Source organism: Electrona antarctica, assembly GCF_951216825.1.
Source record: "Electrona antarctica genome assembly, contig: scaffold_25, whole genome shotgun sequence".
Lineage (NCBI taxonomy): Eukaryota > Metazoa > Chordata > Actinopteri > Myctophiformes > Myctophidae > Electrona > Electrona antarctica.
In genome coordinates, this window is record NW_027637034.1 from 4,571,355 (window position 1) to 4,586,221 (window position 14,867).

Sequence of the window (14,867 nt, forward strand, 5' to 3'; positions counted from 1 at the left end):
AGTGTTAATATAACACAGCTCTGTTTACATGTTTATTGTATTGTTTTATCTTGATTATTTTGTTCCACTTTTGCTTTGGCAATGTAAATGTTTGTGTTTATGTTTTCTCATGCCAATAAAGCTCCTATGAATTCAATTTAATTGAGTTAGGCCGGCCAACTCCCAGCCCTTTATAGAACACACTGGGACCACTGGCCAGGTGCTCCCAATGCACTGATTGGCAATTGCTCAGGACCTGTGGGAAGCAAAGACCTAGGCCTATAGGAACAGACAGACAGACAGACAGACAGATAGATAGATAAGCTATTTGCACACTTTTGACAATTTGAATCCATGATGCATTAAATGGAAAAGGTACTTTGTAATTTCACTAATTTGTCATTAAAAGGAATACTTGAGCATACGTAGGCTACTTTGTCCACCACCGATAACTGGACACCAACATCAGGTAGTCTAAATTATTATCTATGTATTAGTACTAATTACCTAGTAATTATTACTGGTGGTTAATCAGCTGGTGGTTCATGAGCTATGCCTGATTTTCAATCGAGTGCTACAGTGCCACCCTTTGTTCAATGGTTGTGGGCTTTTTGTCTAAGCAGGGTGACATAGCCCTCTAACATATTTCCACATTTCGTGAAAAACAACTGCATGGTTTGTCCTGGAGCGCTGACATAAGAAAATATGTATAATTCAAAATAGTGGGTGATCTAATGCTGCATTCACATGGAATCGGGCAAGCGGTAGACGACAAAAGTCAAAACCTGCTGGACGGCACGGTAAAAAGATTTTAACATTGATGCCGTCTGCCGCTACCGTCACCGGATCTGGCTGTCAGGCTGCCGTGCCGTCCTGTTCCGTTTACCGTCCTGCTCCCGTCCACTAAAATGACTTACGGTTTGCCATCTACTGCTTGACTGATTCCATGTGAATGCAGCATTAGCCAGGGTCAGAGGTCAAAAGTCAGAACACGAAAGTTGTTCGACACGAGGAGACGCATATGTCATCAATCATGTTTGAACTAGGGACCCCCCCCAAAAGAATATATATATATTTAAAATGCCCCGCCCCCCCCCCCCCCCCCCAAGCAGTAGGATTTGAGTCATTACATTTTGTTTGACACTGTTCCATATTGTGAAAATTAATTTCTAATCCTTTCTTAGATAAGTGACAATTTGGCCAATTTTGAATATTGTATATTTTCTGTAACATTTTATTTCATTTAATTAATAAAGGTCTCATATCATTTTTTCTTGTTTTTAGTATTTCTTTTCGAGGTTACAAAAATACCAGATACTCTGTGTTAGCAGAGCTGCCATTACAGCGATAAGGAAGAGTCTAGATAGCCTGGAGCTAGTCGGTCTAAACAAACATAACGGAGGAAAAGAATGAGGACTCAGCACTTACATTCAGCTCGTGACCATAATAACTTGAGCATCTTTATTAGCAGCGTCATTATAAACACATTGGGTAACAGGCATATCCGGTACTTCCGGTGTGGCATTTCAGAATAAGGGTTTATCGTTTACATATATACAGACAATAAAGATCACATCTTAACAGACTGTCATCATGGGAATGTGTCGCTGCACTAAGAGGTGTTGGTATAGAAAGAGTGAGACCACAGCATGTCATGATGGATCAATTCACATCTTTAATGTCAATCCTCCGGCCGGCCTGCCAGCCAGGAGAAGACCCCCAAAACACTTCTCACAGTGAACAGGAGTATAAATGTGGTCACTTCATGTCGTACTGTATTCTAGGTCCGCTGGTGACCGCTAAGAAAAGGAAGGCACGTGCATAGGCTTCAGCCCCTGCCCTTTTAGAATGTGTGACTTATATAAATACCACGACAAAATGGTCGTGCATCTGTTCCTAATGAGGCAGCCTGCTCATATCTCACCTTTGGAGGAGAGCTGGCTTGCAGAGCATGGCTTAAAACTTAGGCTGATCGGCTGTGGGGCCAATAGGGCTATACTGTAGGCTACTGTATATTGATCACAACATGAACGCCAGACATGCATGCCTTGGTAACTCCAAATGTCCCGTGAATCATTTAATATTTCATGACGACATATCATCATATCATCACAAGAACGCATCAGTGGACTTACCATCTGACAAATAAATTATAGCTGTGTCCTTTTTTTCCCCTCACTGTATATGTTTCTTTTCCCTTTTTACCTCCTTTATGATGAATTCCTGTTCTGTCTATAGAAGTGTCTATTTGTACGTCTCTAAATGTTTTGATGATTTGAACATGGTGGACCCTATTGGAAACAAGTGTAATGCTTAATTGGGTCGTCCACTCACAGTTAACAGCCTTTGTATTGAGTTTGTGCTTGAAATGTACTGTAATTCTGCAAACTGTTAATAAATTCTTCAATCAATCAATCAATCGTGTGTCCAGATTTGATTCATTTCCCCAGTCATTCCGATATACGACAGTGATATGATATTAATCAAATAAGAATCATAAACTCTGATGAAAGATATCAAGACCCGACCCACAACAGCCCTGCCAATCAGGCTCAGCCCTGTTGGCACAAACAGGTTGTGTGTCGGTCTGGCGAGTGGGAGACTGGGGTTCAATCCCCGCTACCTGCGAAACACTACATCTGCAAAGGGGAATGATTGAGCAATTGTTCAATATAAATGGCTTTTATAATATTCTTGCCAAGTTGTATTAGCCTTTAGTCTTGAGGTCTAAATCAATTAACTTCTTTCTCATTATACGTGAGAAAAGGATATCCTACAGATTGCTACTTTATTAACAAGTGGATCCATCGTTTAGGGGCTTGCTTGCCAAAATAAGCTGATCTACAAGTGTAACGCGGTGCACAACAGACACGCTGTTATCTTGTAGATCTGTCCATTTGAAACATGTTAGTAACGTGTTCCGATAGCGACCATAAACATCATCACGTTAGATTAAACGGGCGTGTATGTTCTACGCGAGGCAGAACCTGCATGGTGGAAACGCTTGGTGAAGAAGGAGTCCGCTGACTGTCAGGTTCATGAGCTATACCTTTTTATATTAGAATTTTCACTTGAGTGCTATAACGCCACCCTTTGGCCAATGGTTGGGGGCCGCACCGTTGAAAGTAGCATAGCCCTCTACCATATTGCCAGGTTTTGCAAAAAACGATTGCACAGTTAAGCCAGAACTGCAAGTTTTGGCAGCCTCAGCCGATCTGCGTTGCTGATGCAAATAAATGAATAAATAAATTGTGCGTGGCTGCGGCGTGCATCTGTGGGAACCGATAGGGAAAAACGAAATTGATCTTTTTGGGTGGTTACCCGGCCGTGTTGTTTTTGGCAGCACATTTCTATTTTAGTTTAGTCAGTCTTTGGACTGAAACTTCATTTAGTTTTAGAAACTTAATTTAGTTTTAGTCATATTTTAGTCTCCTGGAATGTTTTGGTAGTTTCAGTCGACTAAGTGTCATGCAATTTTAGTCGACTAAATCTACAGTTGATTTAGTCGACTAAAATGTCTTTTGGCGGGCCTTGATGCCGTCGTAATGACAGATTTTACACTTGCTGAAAATAGCTGATCTACAAGCTCGCAGCGCGACACATGAGCTGGTAGATCGGCTATTTTCAGCATGCGAACCAAGTGTAAAATGACTTTACTGCATCTTTTGTCCATTAGTCTATTTTTTATTTGTTGAAGAAAGTGTCAATATATTTAGTCTTAGTTTTAGTCACCAGAGCTTCGTTTTAATTTAGTTTCCATTTAGTTTCCGTCGGTGGAAAAAGGTAGTTTTCGTCTTAGTTTTAGTCGACGAAAACAACACTGGTACCCGGTTCCCCAGCATGTTGTTATCGGTTCCTGCTTAGTCACGAGGTTCCCTACCCACGACCCTCTTACCATATTGCAGAATTTCGTGGAAGACGAAAGCACAGAACTGTCAAAATTGTGAAAAATGTCAGAAACCATACGATCAATAAGAGATCTTTGCCGCTTTAGGCTTGATCCCTAATAATAATAATGGCCACTCTCACTCAAAAATGGCTTTTATAATATTCTTGCAAAGCCTTAGCCTTTAGTCTTGAGGTTGAATTTAAACAAATTAACTTCTTTCTCATTATACGTGAGAAAAAGGATATTCTACAGATTGCTACTTTATTAACCAGTGGATCCCTAATAATAATAATAATAATAATGGATGGAATTAAAATAAGTACCTTGAGTATAGTACAGGTTAAATAACAAAATAAAATAAAAATTAGAAAAACTAGCAGTTGTAGGCAGTGTGCAGAATATGAAAGAACCTTCATTCCAATGGACCACATATACAAAAAGATACAGAATAAACTAAATTGTGATGTCTTTAATCACTCATGTTGATATCGAGCATCGCAGTGCACATATCGAGTGAACCGGAAGAGAATTTCCCATTCATTTCCCCATAGACGTTTCAAAAAGACTATATTTTAAGACCTTTTAAGCCTCGGAGAAAGCCAACTCGGATGGTGACAAAAAATGACAATACAAAAAAAATTGGGCAGAACAAATTAGAAGGAAAAAAGGGCAGGGTTCAATACTTTTCTTTTGAGATTTTCTTATTTCTAATTATTTGTCCGGCCCAACATTTGTTGTTCATTGTCATGATTTGTCACCTTGGCTTTTTCCAAGGCTTAAAAAGGTCTTTAAATAAATACTTTTTGAAATGTCTATGGGGAAATTAATGGGAAATTCTCTTCTGGTGCCCTCTTCGTTCTGAAAGGGGCTGTGACGCTCTATTGTCAGATTATGTGATTCCACTGCTTTAGTATCTATCTGTCATTGTCATCCTGGAATCGAATGAATGATCACTAACTGCAACTAAAGGGTTGTATGAGTCCTCATGTGTGTTTTTAGAGTAACACTCTGAGCAAAGCCTTTACCACACACGTTACAAATAAAGGGCTTTTCCCCTGTGTGAGTCCTCATGTGTTTTTTTAGAGCAACACTTTGAGCAAAGCCTTTACCACACACGTTACAAGTAAAGAGCTTTTCCCCTGTATGAGTCCTCATGTGTTTTTTTAGAGTAACACTCAGAGCAAAGCCTTTACCACACACGTTACAAGTAAAGGGCTTTTCCCCTGTATGAGTCCTCATGTGTGATTTTAGATGACAACTCCTAGCAAAGCTTTTACCACACACGTTACAAGTAAAGGGCTTTTCCCCTGTATGAGTCCTCATGTGTGTTTTTAGATCACCACTCTGAATAAAGCCTTTACCACACACATTACAAGTAAAGGGCTTTTCCCCTGTATGAGTCCTCATGTGTATTTTTAGATCACCACTCTGAATAAAGCCTTTACCACACACATTACAAGTAAAGGGCTTTTCCCCTGTATGAGTCCTCATGTGTGTTTTTAGATTACCACTCTGAATAAAGCCTTTACCACACACATTACAAGTAAAGGGCTTTTCCCCTGTATGAGTCCTCATGTGTGTTTTTAGATCACTACTTTGTGTACAGCCTTTACCACACACGTTACAAGTAAAGGGCTTTTCCCCTGTATGAATCATTGAGTGCTTAGTCAGATTTGCCTTACGATTAAAACATTTGCCACAGTCTGTACAACTAAAGCGTTTCTTCCCTGTGTGGCTCCTCATGGAGTGAGTTTGTTTTGATGATTTCAAGTCCTTGGACAGCTTGCTGCTCAACGACAATCTTTGTCCTTCCACATGTTGTTTCTTGTGTGATTTCAGTGTGTTTAAAGTTGACTGACCTTCACTGGTCTCCTGCCACTCATCACTGTCTTCAGTGTCAGATTCAGAACAGTGTGAAGAGAGGAGCTGGTCGTCACTAGTTGGTTGTGATGTTCCACAGTCCTCTAAATCAGCTTGTGTTTTCATGTGTTCGGTTGAGGTGCCGGCTACAGGCTCTGTCTCTCTGTTTTCATCATCATGATCATCTTCACTTTTCACTGCTAGTAATGTCAACGTTGACCCATCAGCCTCCACTGGTCTTTGAAGTAGCTCCTCTTGTTCATCTTTAATCTGTGGTGGTTGTGGTTCCTCCTGGACCAGACTGGAGCTCCTCTCCTGTTGTTCAGTGACAACTTCCTCTTTACACACAGGGAGGTGCGGGACGGCTAGAAAAAAGACACAGAGAAAAACATTTAATGTTTCAACTTTTCATTTTTGGAGGAACATCATCACAGATAGTTTCCAGGGCTTGACATTTGAGCCACATTTGGACAAGAACATTTACTCACTTGTCCAAGTAAAGATTAGTCATTCTTGTACTTGTCTTGCATATTTTGTTTGTATTGAATATAGAGCTGGGACTCGATTAAAAAAATTAATCTAATTAATCAGAGGCTTTGTAGTTAATTAATCTCGATTAATCGCATTTTAATCGCATATCAATATTCAACCCGAGAACAGTGAGAAACCTTTTTTTTCAAATGTTTTTTTGGTATCCCAGTGAATAGTGACTACGGGATTCCACTCATTTTCAACATTTTACTGTCATTAATATACCTTAGAGTTGTTGTGTGGATATAATAAGAAAGTCCCCCCCATTCTGTGTAGCCTAGAACTGGAGATCTGAAAAAAAATCAGTAACATTATGAAGTACATCTCAGTGACATCACAAAAATGTACTTCATAATGTTACTGTTTTTTTCAGACCTCCAGTTCTATAGGCAACACATAATGGGGGGACTTTATTATTTCCAGTGCACACAACTCCATAGAAAAATGTTGAAAATGAGTGGTATTCCCCTTTAAGCAATACAACTTTTTTATCCCAACAGATAAACAAGAGCAGCAAGTGCCTATATAGTGTCTTCAGTGTGTATATGAATACTCAAATGTGCTTTACATGGCGGGGCATGAGAACAAATAAAAGCAACTTTATTATGGGGGAAACATTTTACATGAGGTTGGGGATGACCCACGCTTGTCGCTTGCTACTTCATTATGTTTCGCATCGAGGACAGCCTGACAGCTTCGTGCTGGTGAAATCACCGCGCGTCTCCGGTGGTCTGTGAGACATGTTAAACTGAAGCAGCTAGCAAGCCTAGCATATAAGCTAACGTTGGTCATAAATGGATCCTTTCCCTCTGACATTGCACACAGCCATGCCGCTATCCACGCTTCCATCCGATAGCTTTTACATCTAAATGTCCCATCCATGTAGCAAAAGCAATATAAGCGGCTTCTTCATTCGATTCATTTGGGTTTGGACTTTGGGCTTTCTGACGGAGCTGTAGCCTGTAGTGTAGAGTGAACAACAGCTGCTGCTCGCGTGCCGCAGCCAATTCAGTACTACTAGAAACACAGTGAGAAACGTTCCGCGGTGGAAAAAAAAGGTGCGATTAAATGCGTAAATTTTTTTAACGCGTTAATTTTTCTGTAGTTAATTAATCTCAATTAATGCGTTAAAGTCCCGGCCCTAATTGAATATAATGTTGCATTTGAATAGTTACAATTAAGTAACAAGTGTTCAACAGAAGTTTATGATATATAATCCACCACTCCTGAATGAAGTGCCTGGTGCTGGGAGTCTGAGGTATTCTATTTATAGTGACTCATAGGAATAGACTGTGACAACCGGGTATAGTCTGGTGACCACCGGAGAGACGGGTGACAGCCGGAATGTAGACGGCACCTGGGTGAGCAGTACGGGTTAGCGCCCCAGCCTGTGTCCTCCGTGAGGAGGAAGCCCAACAAACCTTGGTGAGGCCTTTAGGAGGGCCATTATAATCCACCACTCCTGAATGAAGTGCCTGGTGCTGGGAGTCTGGTGCAACGCACAGGTCCTGGGCCTGGTGAGAGCAGGAGTGGACCTGGCGAGACGTAGGAGGGGCCCGGACAGGAGTCAACCCACAGAGCCTAGTCCTTTCACACGCCAGAATTTGGTTCTCCCAGTCCCGGCAGAGTAGTTCCGGAGCAACGGATTGTATGGCCTTTCTCATTCCCTGATGGACTGATCGAGGGTAGCTACTGGGACATAAGACATAAGATTTGATCAACCCCGGCTGGGTCGCCTGAGTGAGGGGTATGATGATGGTAGACCCGAAACCCCGTTGACCTCAGAATACATCACTGAGGATACGTCCCAGGTGCATCCATGCGATGTATTTTTAGTTATATGACAAAATAACACTACACGAAAAAAGAAAAGATAACTGAAAAACATAATTGGCACAAACTCAAACAGGTTGTTGGAAGTTTCAACAAACATGTCATACATATCATAGTGTGTAGCGGTGACTCCAGGTCTCAATCTTTAGTTGATGCATGATTTGCGTAGCCTGATGCCCTGAGATGCTGAAATGAATATTATGCCAGTTGTGTTGAACAGTGGAATGTCATGAAGCAAGAGTTTAACCAATGCAACCCCCCCCCCCCCAGCCTTCCTGAGTGGGTATAATCAGGATGCGCAAAACCACAGGGGGGAGGGGGGTTAGCTATCTCCTATGGCATCCCCCCCTGAATTATCACACGGACCACCACTGTTTACAGGCTGTGTAAACAATTAGGTTTTCAACATAAACCTTTTCAGACCCCAGGCCAGGAAACGGGGTTTGAAATGCTTAACCAGGGAATGAGAGAGAGTGAGAGATTGGCACGAACCCCCTGAGTTGACCAAGGAATGACCTTCCGGAGAGACTTTGCGTCGCCACGCTAAAATCGATATGCACACAGAAATGGATATAAATGCGTTGGCTCCCCATATACTACAAACACGCACGCACCACTGACAGCATGTGTAGGGCGGCTGCCCTAAAAATATCCTTGTCTTTTTCTTTTGATGAAATCATGTTCTACCTACTGATATGTGTCATTACAAATGAGTGAGCATGTCTGTCAAGATGAGAGAAAATCATCATCATTTTTCGACCGCAGTCGAGATCGTGGATTTCACAATATCACGGTAGACTTTCCGGTCCTTCATTGCCATCCCCAGTTCCTGCTTACTGATGCCTGTGTCCCTAGCGATGACATCAGGGAACGACAGTTTTCTATCTCTGGTCTGCTATGAGGCAGGACTCCAGAGAAGAAGGGAAGATATAACCTCATTGTCAGCTCTGTAGCAGTGGCCGGCAAACTGTGTTCTTCTGGATCGGACTAGTGAAGAAAGACGGGGAAGGTTGCCGTATATTAGATTAGTCGATGGGTGGCTCTTCCAAGACAGATTTTGCGCTCTCATTAGAAGGCGGGTGTAAGTGCTAGTGATCGACCGATAATCGGTCATGATTTTAATGAATATCGGTATCGGTGCTAAAAACAAATAATCGGAAAAAAAAACGGCCGATTATTATATTTCTCATAAATGCGCAAACATGGTGAAACCACCACTTTCATTGAAAATCCAGTAGAGTACGGTTGTAAGGAGATGTATAGCTGCGTGTCTGACTCTCCCAGTGCTCCACGCCTGGAGGAGTAGACACGGCTCCACTCTACAGAGACACACTCTGCACTGACGTCTCCTCTCTCACACACACACACACACGGAGTCAGAGAGAGGGCCACTGCACTGACTGCAGGGAGGATAAAGGATTATAGGCTACTAACCTTGTAACCATAAAAAGCTTTGCTGTTTTCATCTTCAATTAACCAAAATAAAATCCACACGTGAGAGGGACAGAGTCACAGCGAGCAGTGGTAGAACTACGTTAGCCAAGCTAGCTGTTGCATGCTAACGCTGAAAACAACAGCTGTAACACGTTGTCTATTGATTGCATGTCGTGTGTGTGCGTGTGTGTGTGTGTGTGTGTGTGTGTGTGTGTGTGTGTGTGTGTGTGTGTGCCAGCCAACTGAAGGACAACTTTTTTTCCCCCATCCTGACCAGCCTAATATGATTATTGCATTTTGGCTATATGCAATAACTAACTGCAAGCCAATGAAGAATGAACCAATCATTAGCATTGTCAGTCTTAATTTCTAATTCATATTTATTTAGTTGCCAATCATTTTACTGTTGGCCAGTGTTTTGAGACATTGTCTTAACTTAAATTAATATCGGTTCATAATATCGGCTATCGGCTTTTTGATTGTCCACTAATCGGTGATCGGATATATCGGCCAAAAACCATATCGGTCGATCACTAGTAAGTGCCATCCAACCGTTTCCCTAGTTTCTTTGAACGTGTCCATGTCTCGGAGCCATAGAGTAGAATCGGCTCAACGGTCATCCTAAATATTTTTACTTAACATCTTACTAAGCTGGGATGACCAGATCTTATGCATGTTTCTCAAAAAATACCATTTATATTAGGACTCCCACCCGTGGGTCCTGACCCACTGCAGACCTAACAACATCACTGTGGTACATTCTGTTTCCTAGACGGGCTCTCTACCCATTCAGCTATGGCTGTCCCTCTCTAAGGAAGGACAATATCAGTCACTAGAACCAGGGATGGGTGTTTTCTGTGTATCTACGATGGTTAAAATGGAGTTTGAAGTTACAATGGGCTTGTCTGATAAAAATTAATATAAAATATCTAAATACTGAATTGAGCAAATTCAAAACTGTCCAAAGTGTTCACAAAAAGCCTGAGTAGACGATAACATTACCCACAATTATTTTGAAAGTGAAATATCCCTTTATGTAAGTAAGTAAACAAAACAGCACATACCTATACGGTACAACTTTACTACAGGTTGCATCTTCGCATCAAACAGTCCACGTCTCTGGTCCACCTCTGGCTGTTCCTCTGACAATGTTGAATGTATTTTGGAGGCCATCTCTCTAGATACTGTCAACCTCTCCCTGTGGTGCTCTGTGGAAATCACCAGTAGAAACAACTTGTACTTATCATTCAAAAAGGGTTTACTGAACAACCAGGAATAATCTGGTGACCACCGGAGAGACTGGTGATAGCCGGAATGTGGACGGCACCCGGGAGCAGTATGGGTTGGCACCCCAGCCTGTGTCTTCCGTGAGGAGGAAGCCCAACAACCCCACGGTGAGGCCTTTAGGAGGGCCATTGAAGCTGCAAGCGGAGCCTGCAGCACCACCGTTGCCCATGTGGACTCTGCAGTACCACCGTTGCCCATGTGGAGCCTACAGCAGTGTTTCCCAACCTTTTTTGTCCCAGGGCACACTTTTCATAGCCTAAAAATCTCGGGGCACACCTAGATATACGGGGGGTGTGCATGTGTGTATGTGTGTGTGTATGTGTGTATATATATATATATATATATATATATAGTAAAACGTCTTTGATACCAAACACATTAGACTTTTGACAGAGTAAAACTTCTTTGAACCAAATATACTTTTAAAAACACACATGACAGCACTCATCTGTCTGACACATTTAACCTTTTTTAGATTTTTTATTTGAAGCTAGATCTATAGCTTCTACATTAAAACTTCATTAAAAAACATCTAATTAATTAGAGGCTTTGTGATTAATTAATCTCAATTAATCACATTTGCATATCAATAGGCCTATTTGACCTGAGCAGTGAGCTTTTTAAAAACAACTTTATTAGAGAAAAACTAAGACTATGGAATAAAATAAATGAAAGTGGGTTTGAATTTATAGGTGGTGGCATGTCTCTGAGTTTTGGGAAGTGCATAGTTTTGACAGGTCTGCCTGTGCTGTGGACAGTGAAACCCTGACCATTAAACACGGGCAGACGCAACGATGCAGTCTATCATTCCCATTCGTCTTTGTGTCTGCCCGTGTAAACGCAGCAGCGAGTGTGAGGGGTTGGGGAACGGATGGAAAGTACATAGTGTTATTAAGGAGGACTCCTTCTAACTCCTTCGAACTATATGGAAGTTAAACTAACGTTAGCTCCCATGCTAGCGACTAGCTTCCCTCGTCAGACAACAGAACACCACCACAGATCGGGTGGAAGCTGCTGATATCACTGCTTGTGCCCGTGGATGGGAAATACGATTTAAAACGCTATGGAAGCGTGGATGAAAGCACAGATGTGTGCAATAAAGTTGTGTCGGATCTGCCTGTGCATCCCGTCTGCTGCTCGTGTGTTGTAACTTGTGACTGTCCCTGGCTGCTGATGCATAGTTAATGAGCGTCATAAGCATGCGCCCTTACTGCGCTGGAAGTAGCAGATCTACACGTTATCTACCCGTCGCAATGCACAGCGCTTTGGGCTTGTACATCTGTGTTTTTCCCGCAGTTAGTTCACAACTTTAGGATCGAACCAACGTCCGATGCAGACGCTATTTTGACCGATCCAGACTTGACAGATTTGACACCACTAGTGATTAACATTCCTATGGCCGATGGTCGTTAGAGTCTATTGTTCCGTGGTTGTTGTTGTCGCACGTCTAATTAATTAGACGTGTGACAACAACAACGACGCAACAATAGGAATCCTGCAGCTCAATAGCTATTGCTTTCGGGGGAGGGTTTAAGTGTTAGGGTTAGTGTTAAATTTTCGGTCAAATCAGGCGGCACACCTGGACACATCAAACGGCACAGTAAAGTACCGCGGTACACAGGTTGGGAAACACTGGCCTACAGAACCACCGTTGCCCATGTGGACTCTGCAGTACCACCGTTGCCCAGGTGGAGCCTGCAGCACCACCGTTGCCCATGTGGACTCTGCAGTACCACCGTTGCCCAGGTGGAGCCTACAGAACCACCGTTGCCAGGTGGAGCCTACAGAACCACCGTTGCCCAGGTGGAGCCTGCAGCACCACCGTTGCCCAGGTGGAGCCTGCAGCACCACCGTTGCCCAGGTGGAGCCTACAGAACCACCGTTGCCCATGTGGAGCCTACAGAACCACCATTGCCTAGGTGGAGCCTGCAGCACCACGTTTGCCCAGGTGGAGCCTACAGAACAACCGTTGCCCAGGTGGAGCCTACAGAACCACCGTTGCCCAGGTGGAGCCTACAGAACCATTGTGGCTCAAGAATCCACCACTGTGTCTGGTGCTGATTGATGATTAGAACAGATGAGTGACAGTCTAAGAGATTAGATAGATCACTTAACCCTTTGAGTGGTCCAGTGGTGCACGTACCATGTCTGGTGCTTTAAATGGTCTCACGCACACACAAGTTATTTCTTCTTTCTCTTTTTCCTCACCATTTATGCCAAAAATCTTACATGATCTATACATGATTATGGGTTCAAACTTATACTTTAAGTATAAAACTATACTTTTGTAGCAGCACGAGCGGAAACAACATGCTGTGTGTCTGTCTGTCTTTTGGGGGGCCATGAGTTACCAAATTATATCTTTATCGTTACAGTTGCTGAATGACCCTTTAGTCTTGTTAGAATAACACTAATATAATTACATTACATACATTTGTTTTACCTGAGAGAGTCTTGCACCACATATTCCTACGTAGTAATGTCAAAGTTGACTCACCAGTCTCATCTTCCTGTTCATCTTTAATCTGTGGAGGTTGTAGTTTCTCCTGGACCAGACTGGATCTCCTCTCCTGTTGTTCCTCTTTAATCTGTGGAGGGTGTGGTTCCTCCTGGACCAGACTGGAACTCCTCTCCTGTTGTTCCTCTTTAATCTGTGGAGGGTGTGGTTCCTCCTGGACCAGACTGGATCTCCTCTCCTGATGTTGTGGAGGTTGTGGTTCCTCCTGGACAAGACTGGATCTCCTCTCCTCATATTCAGATGAAACCTCTTTACACACATACAGAAGGAGGAGAGCAAAGGTAGCATCAGCAGAGCAACTCAAAGTGCTTTTGTCAACTCAAAGATGACATTTATTCTCCTATTTGTTTTGTCTGGATAACCATCGTTTTAAAAATGTCTCGAGTCTCTTCACAATGCCTCACAGAGCAAGGCGTTGTGAGTAGAGCCCGACATCGGTCTCACCGATGTATCCGTCATTTGTGGCACCGATGCCGACATTATTTCACAGATTTTTCATTAATGTAACCTACACTTGTCTTTTAGAATGTAATATGCACTCTTTCGGTTTGATATTAATTAATTTCTTACAGCTGCAGAGAATGGATTTAGAAAGGCACTCTGCACGCCGTGCCTCCGACTCTGGAGCCTAGGCTGCAGCAGAAAACCCTGCCCTGCGAGTGACTGTCATAAAGGGAAGTCCAGCTGTCATTCCGGACCCCTCGCCCTTAGAACTTTTACATGGTTGTGAAACTAGAGGACAATATCTCACTCCGGAGCGTGGAGCACATTTATGCCGCCCATGTCTCCTTGCTCACTGGGAGCGGAGGCATCCGATCTATGGCTGTGTATACAGGAATATATGTAATTTATGTATGATCACAGACATTCTAGGGCTAGTATAACTATAGCCATGGTTCACATGACGCTCGTACTTCACGAGCGTCATGGCTTAACTTCCGCCTGTTTTACACGATCGCTACATTTACAGAGCAAACGTGTACATAAACATTCAGATTTCAAATATAAAGTACTCACATGTGCCACGGGTGTTAGAAATGTACTGGTATAGCGATTAGTATTGCTGCATCCCGCGTTTATCCAAGCTGGGTTTTTTTGCCATTGGCTTTCAACTAGGCGCCCCTATTGGTCGGGAGGAGTGTGGCACTGGGTGTGTTCGATATAGGCACGCTGACCGCACTGCCAATACAGACAAATAGGCGAGTGCGTTCCCTGTGTGCAACTGTGAATTTCCCAAACAAACCCCTTTTGAGAAAAGTAGTCGGGGTGCTCGGATAAAAATGCTTTTTATTAAACAACGCGGGATGCAGCAATGCTAATCGCTGTACCAGCAAATTTCTTTTTTTTATAATTTTTTACCCCTGTGTCAATTATCTAATGTGATCCTGGGCTCTACACACCCTCCGCCAACCTAGTCCCCATATATGGGGAGAGCAACGGACTTGAACTCATGCTTCCTTCATGCCTGAGTGTCCAAGTTGCTCCTTTACACCTGACAGGGGGGAGTTTCCCTGGTTGGACGTAGCACGTGGAAGG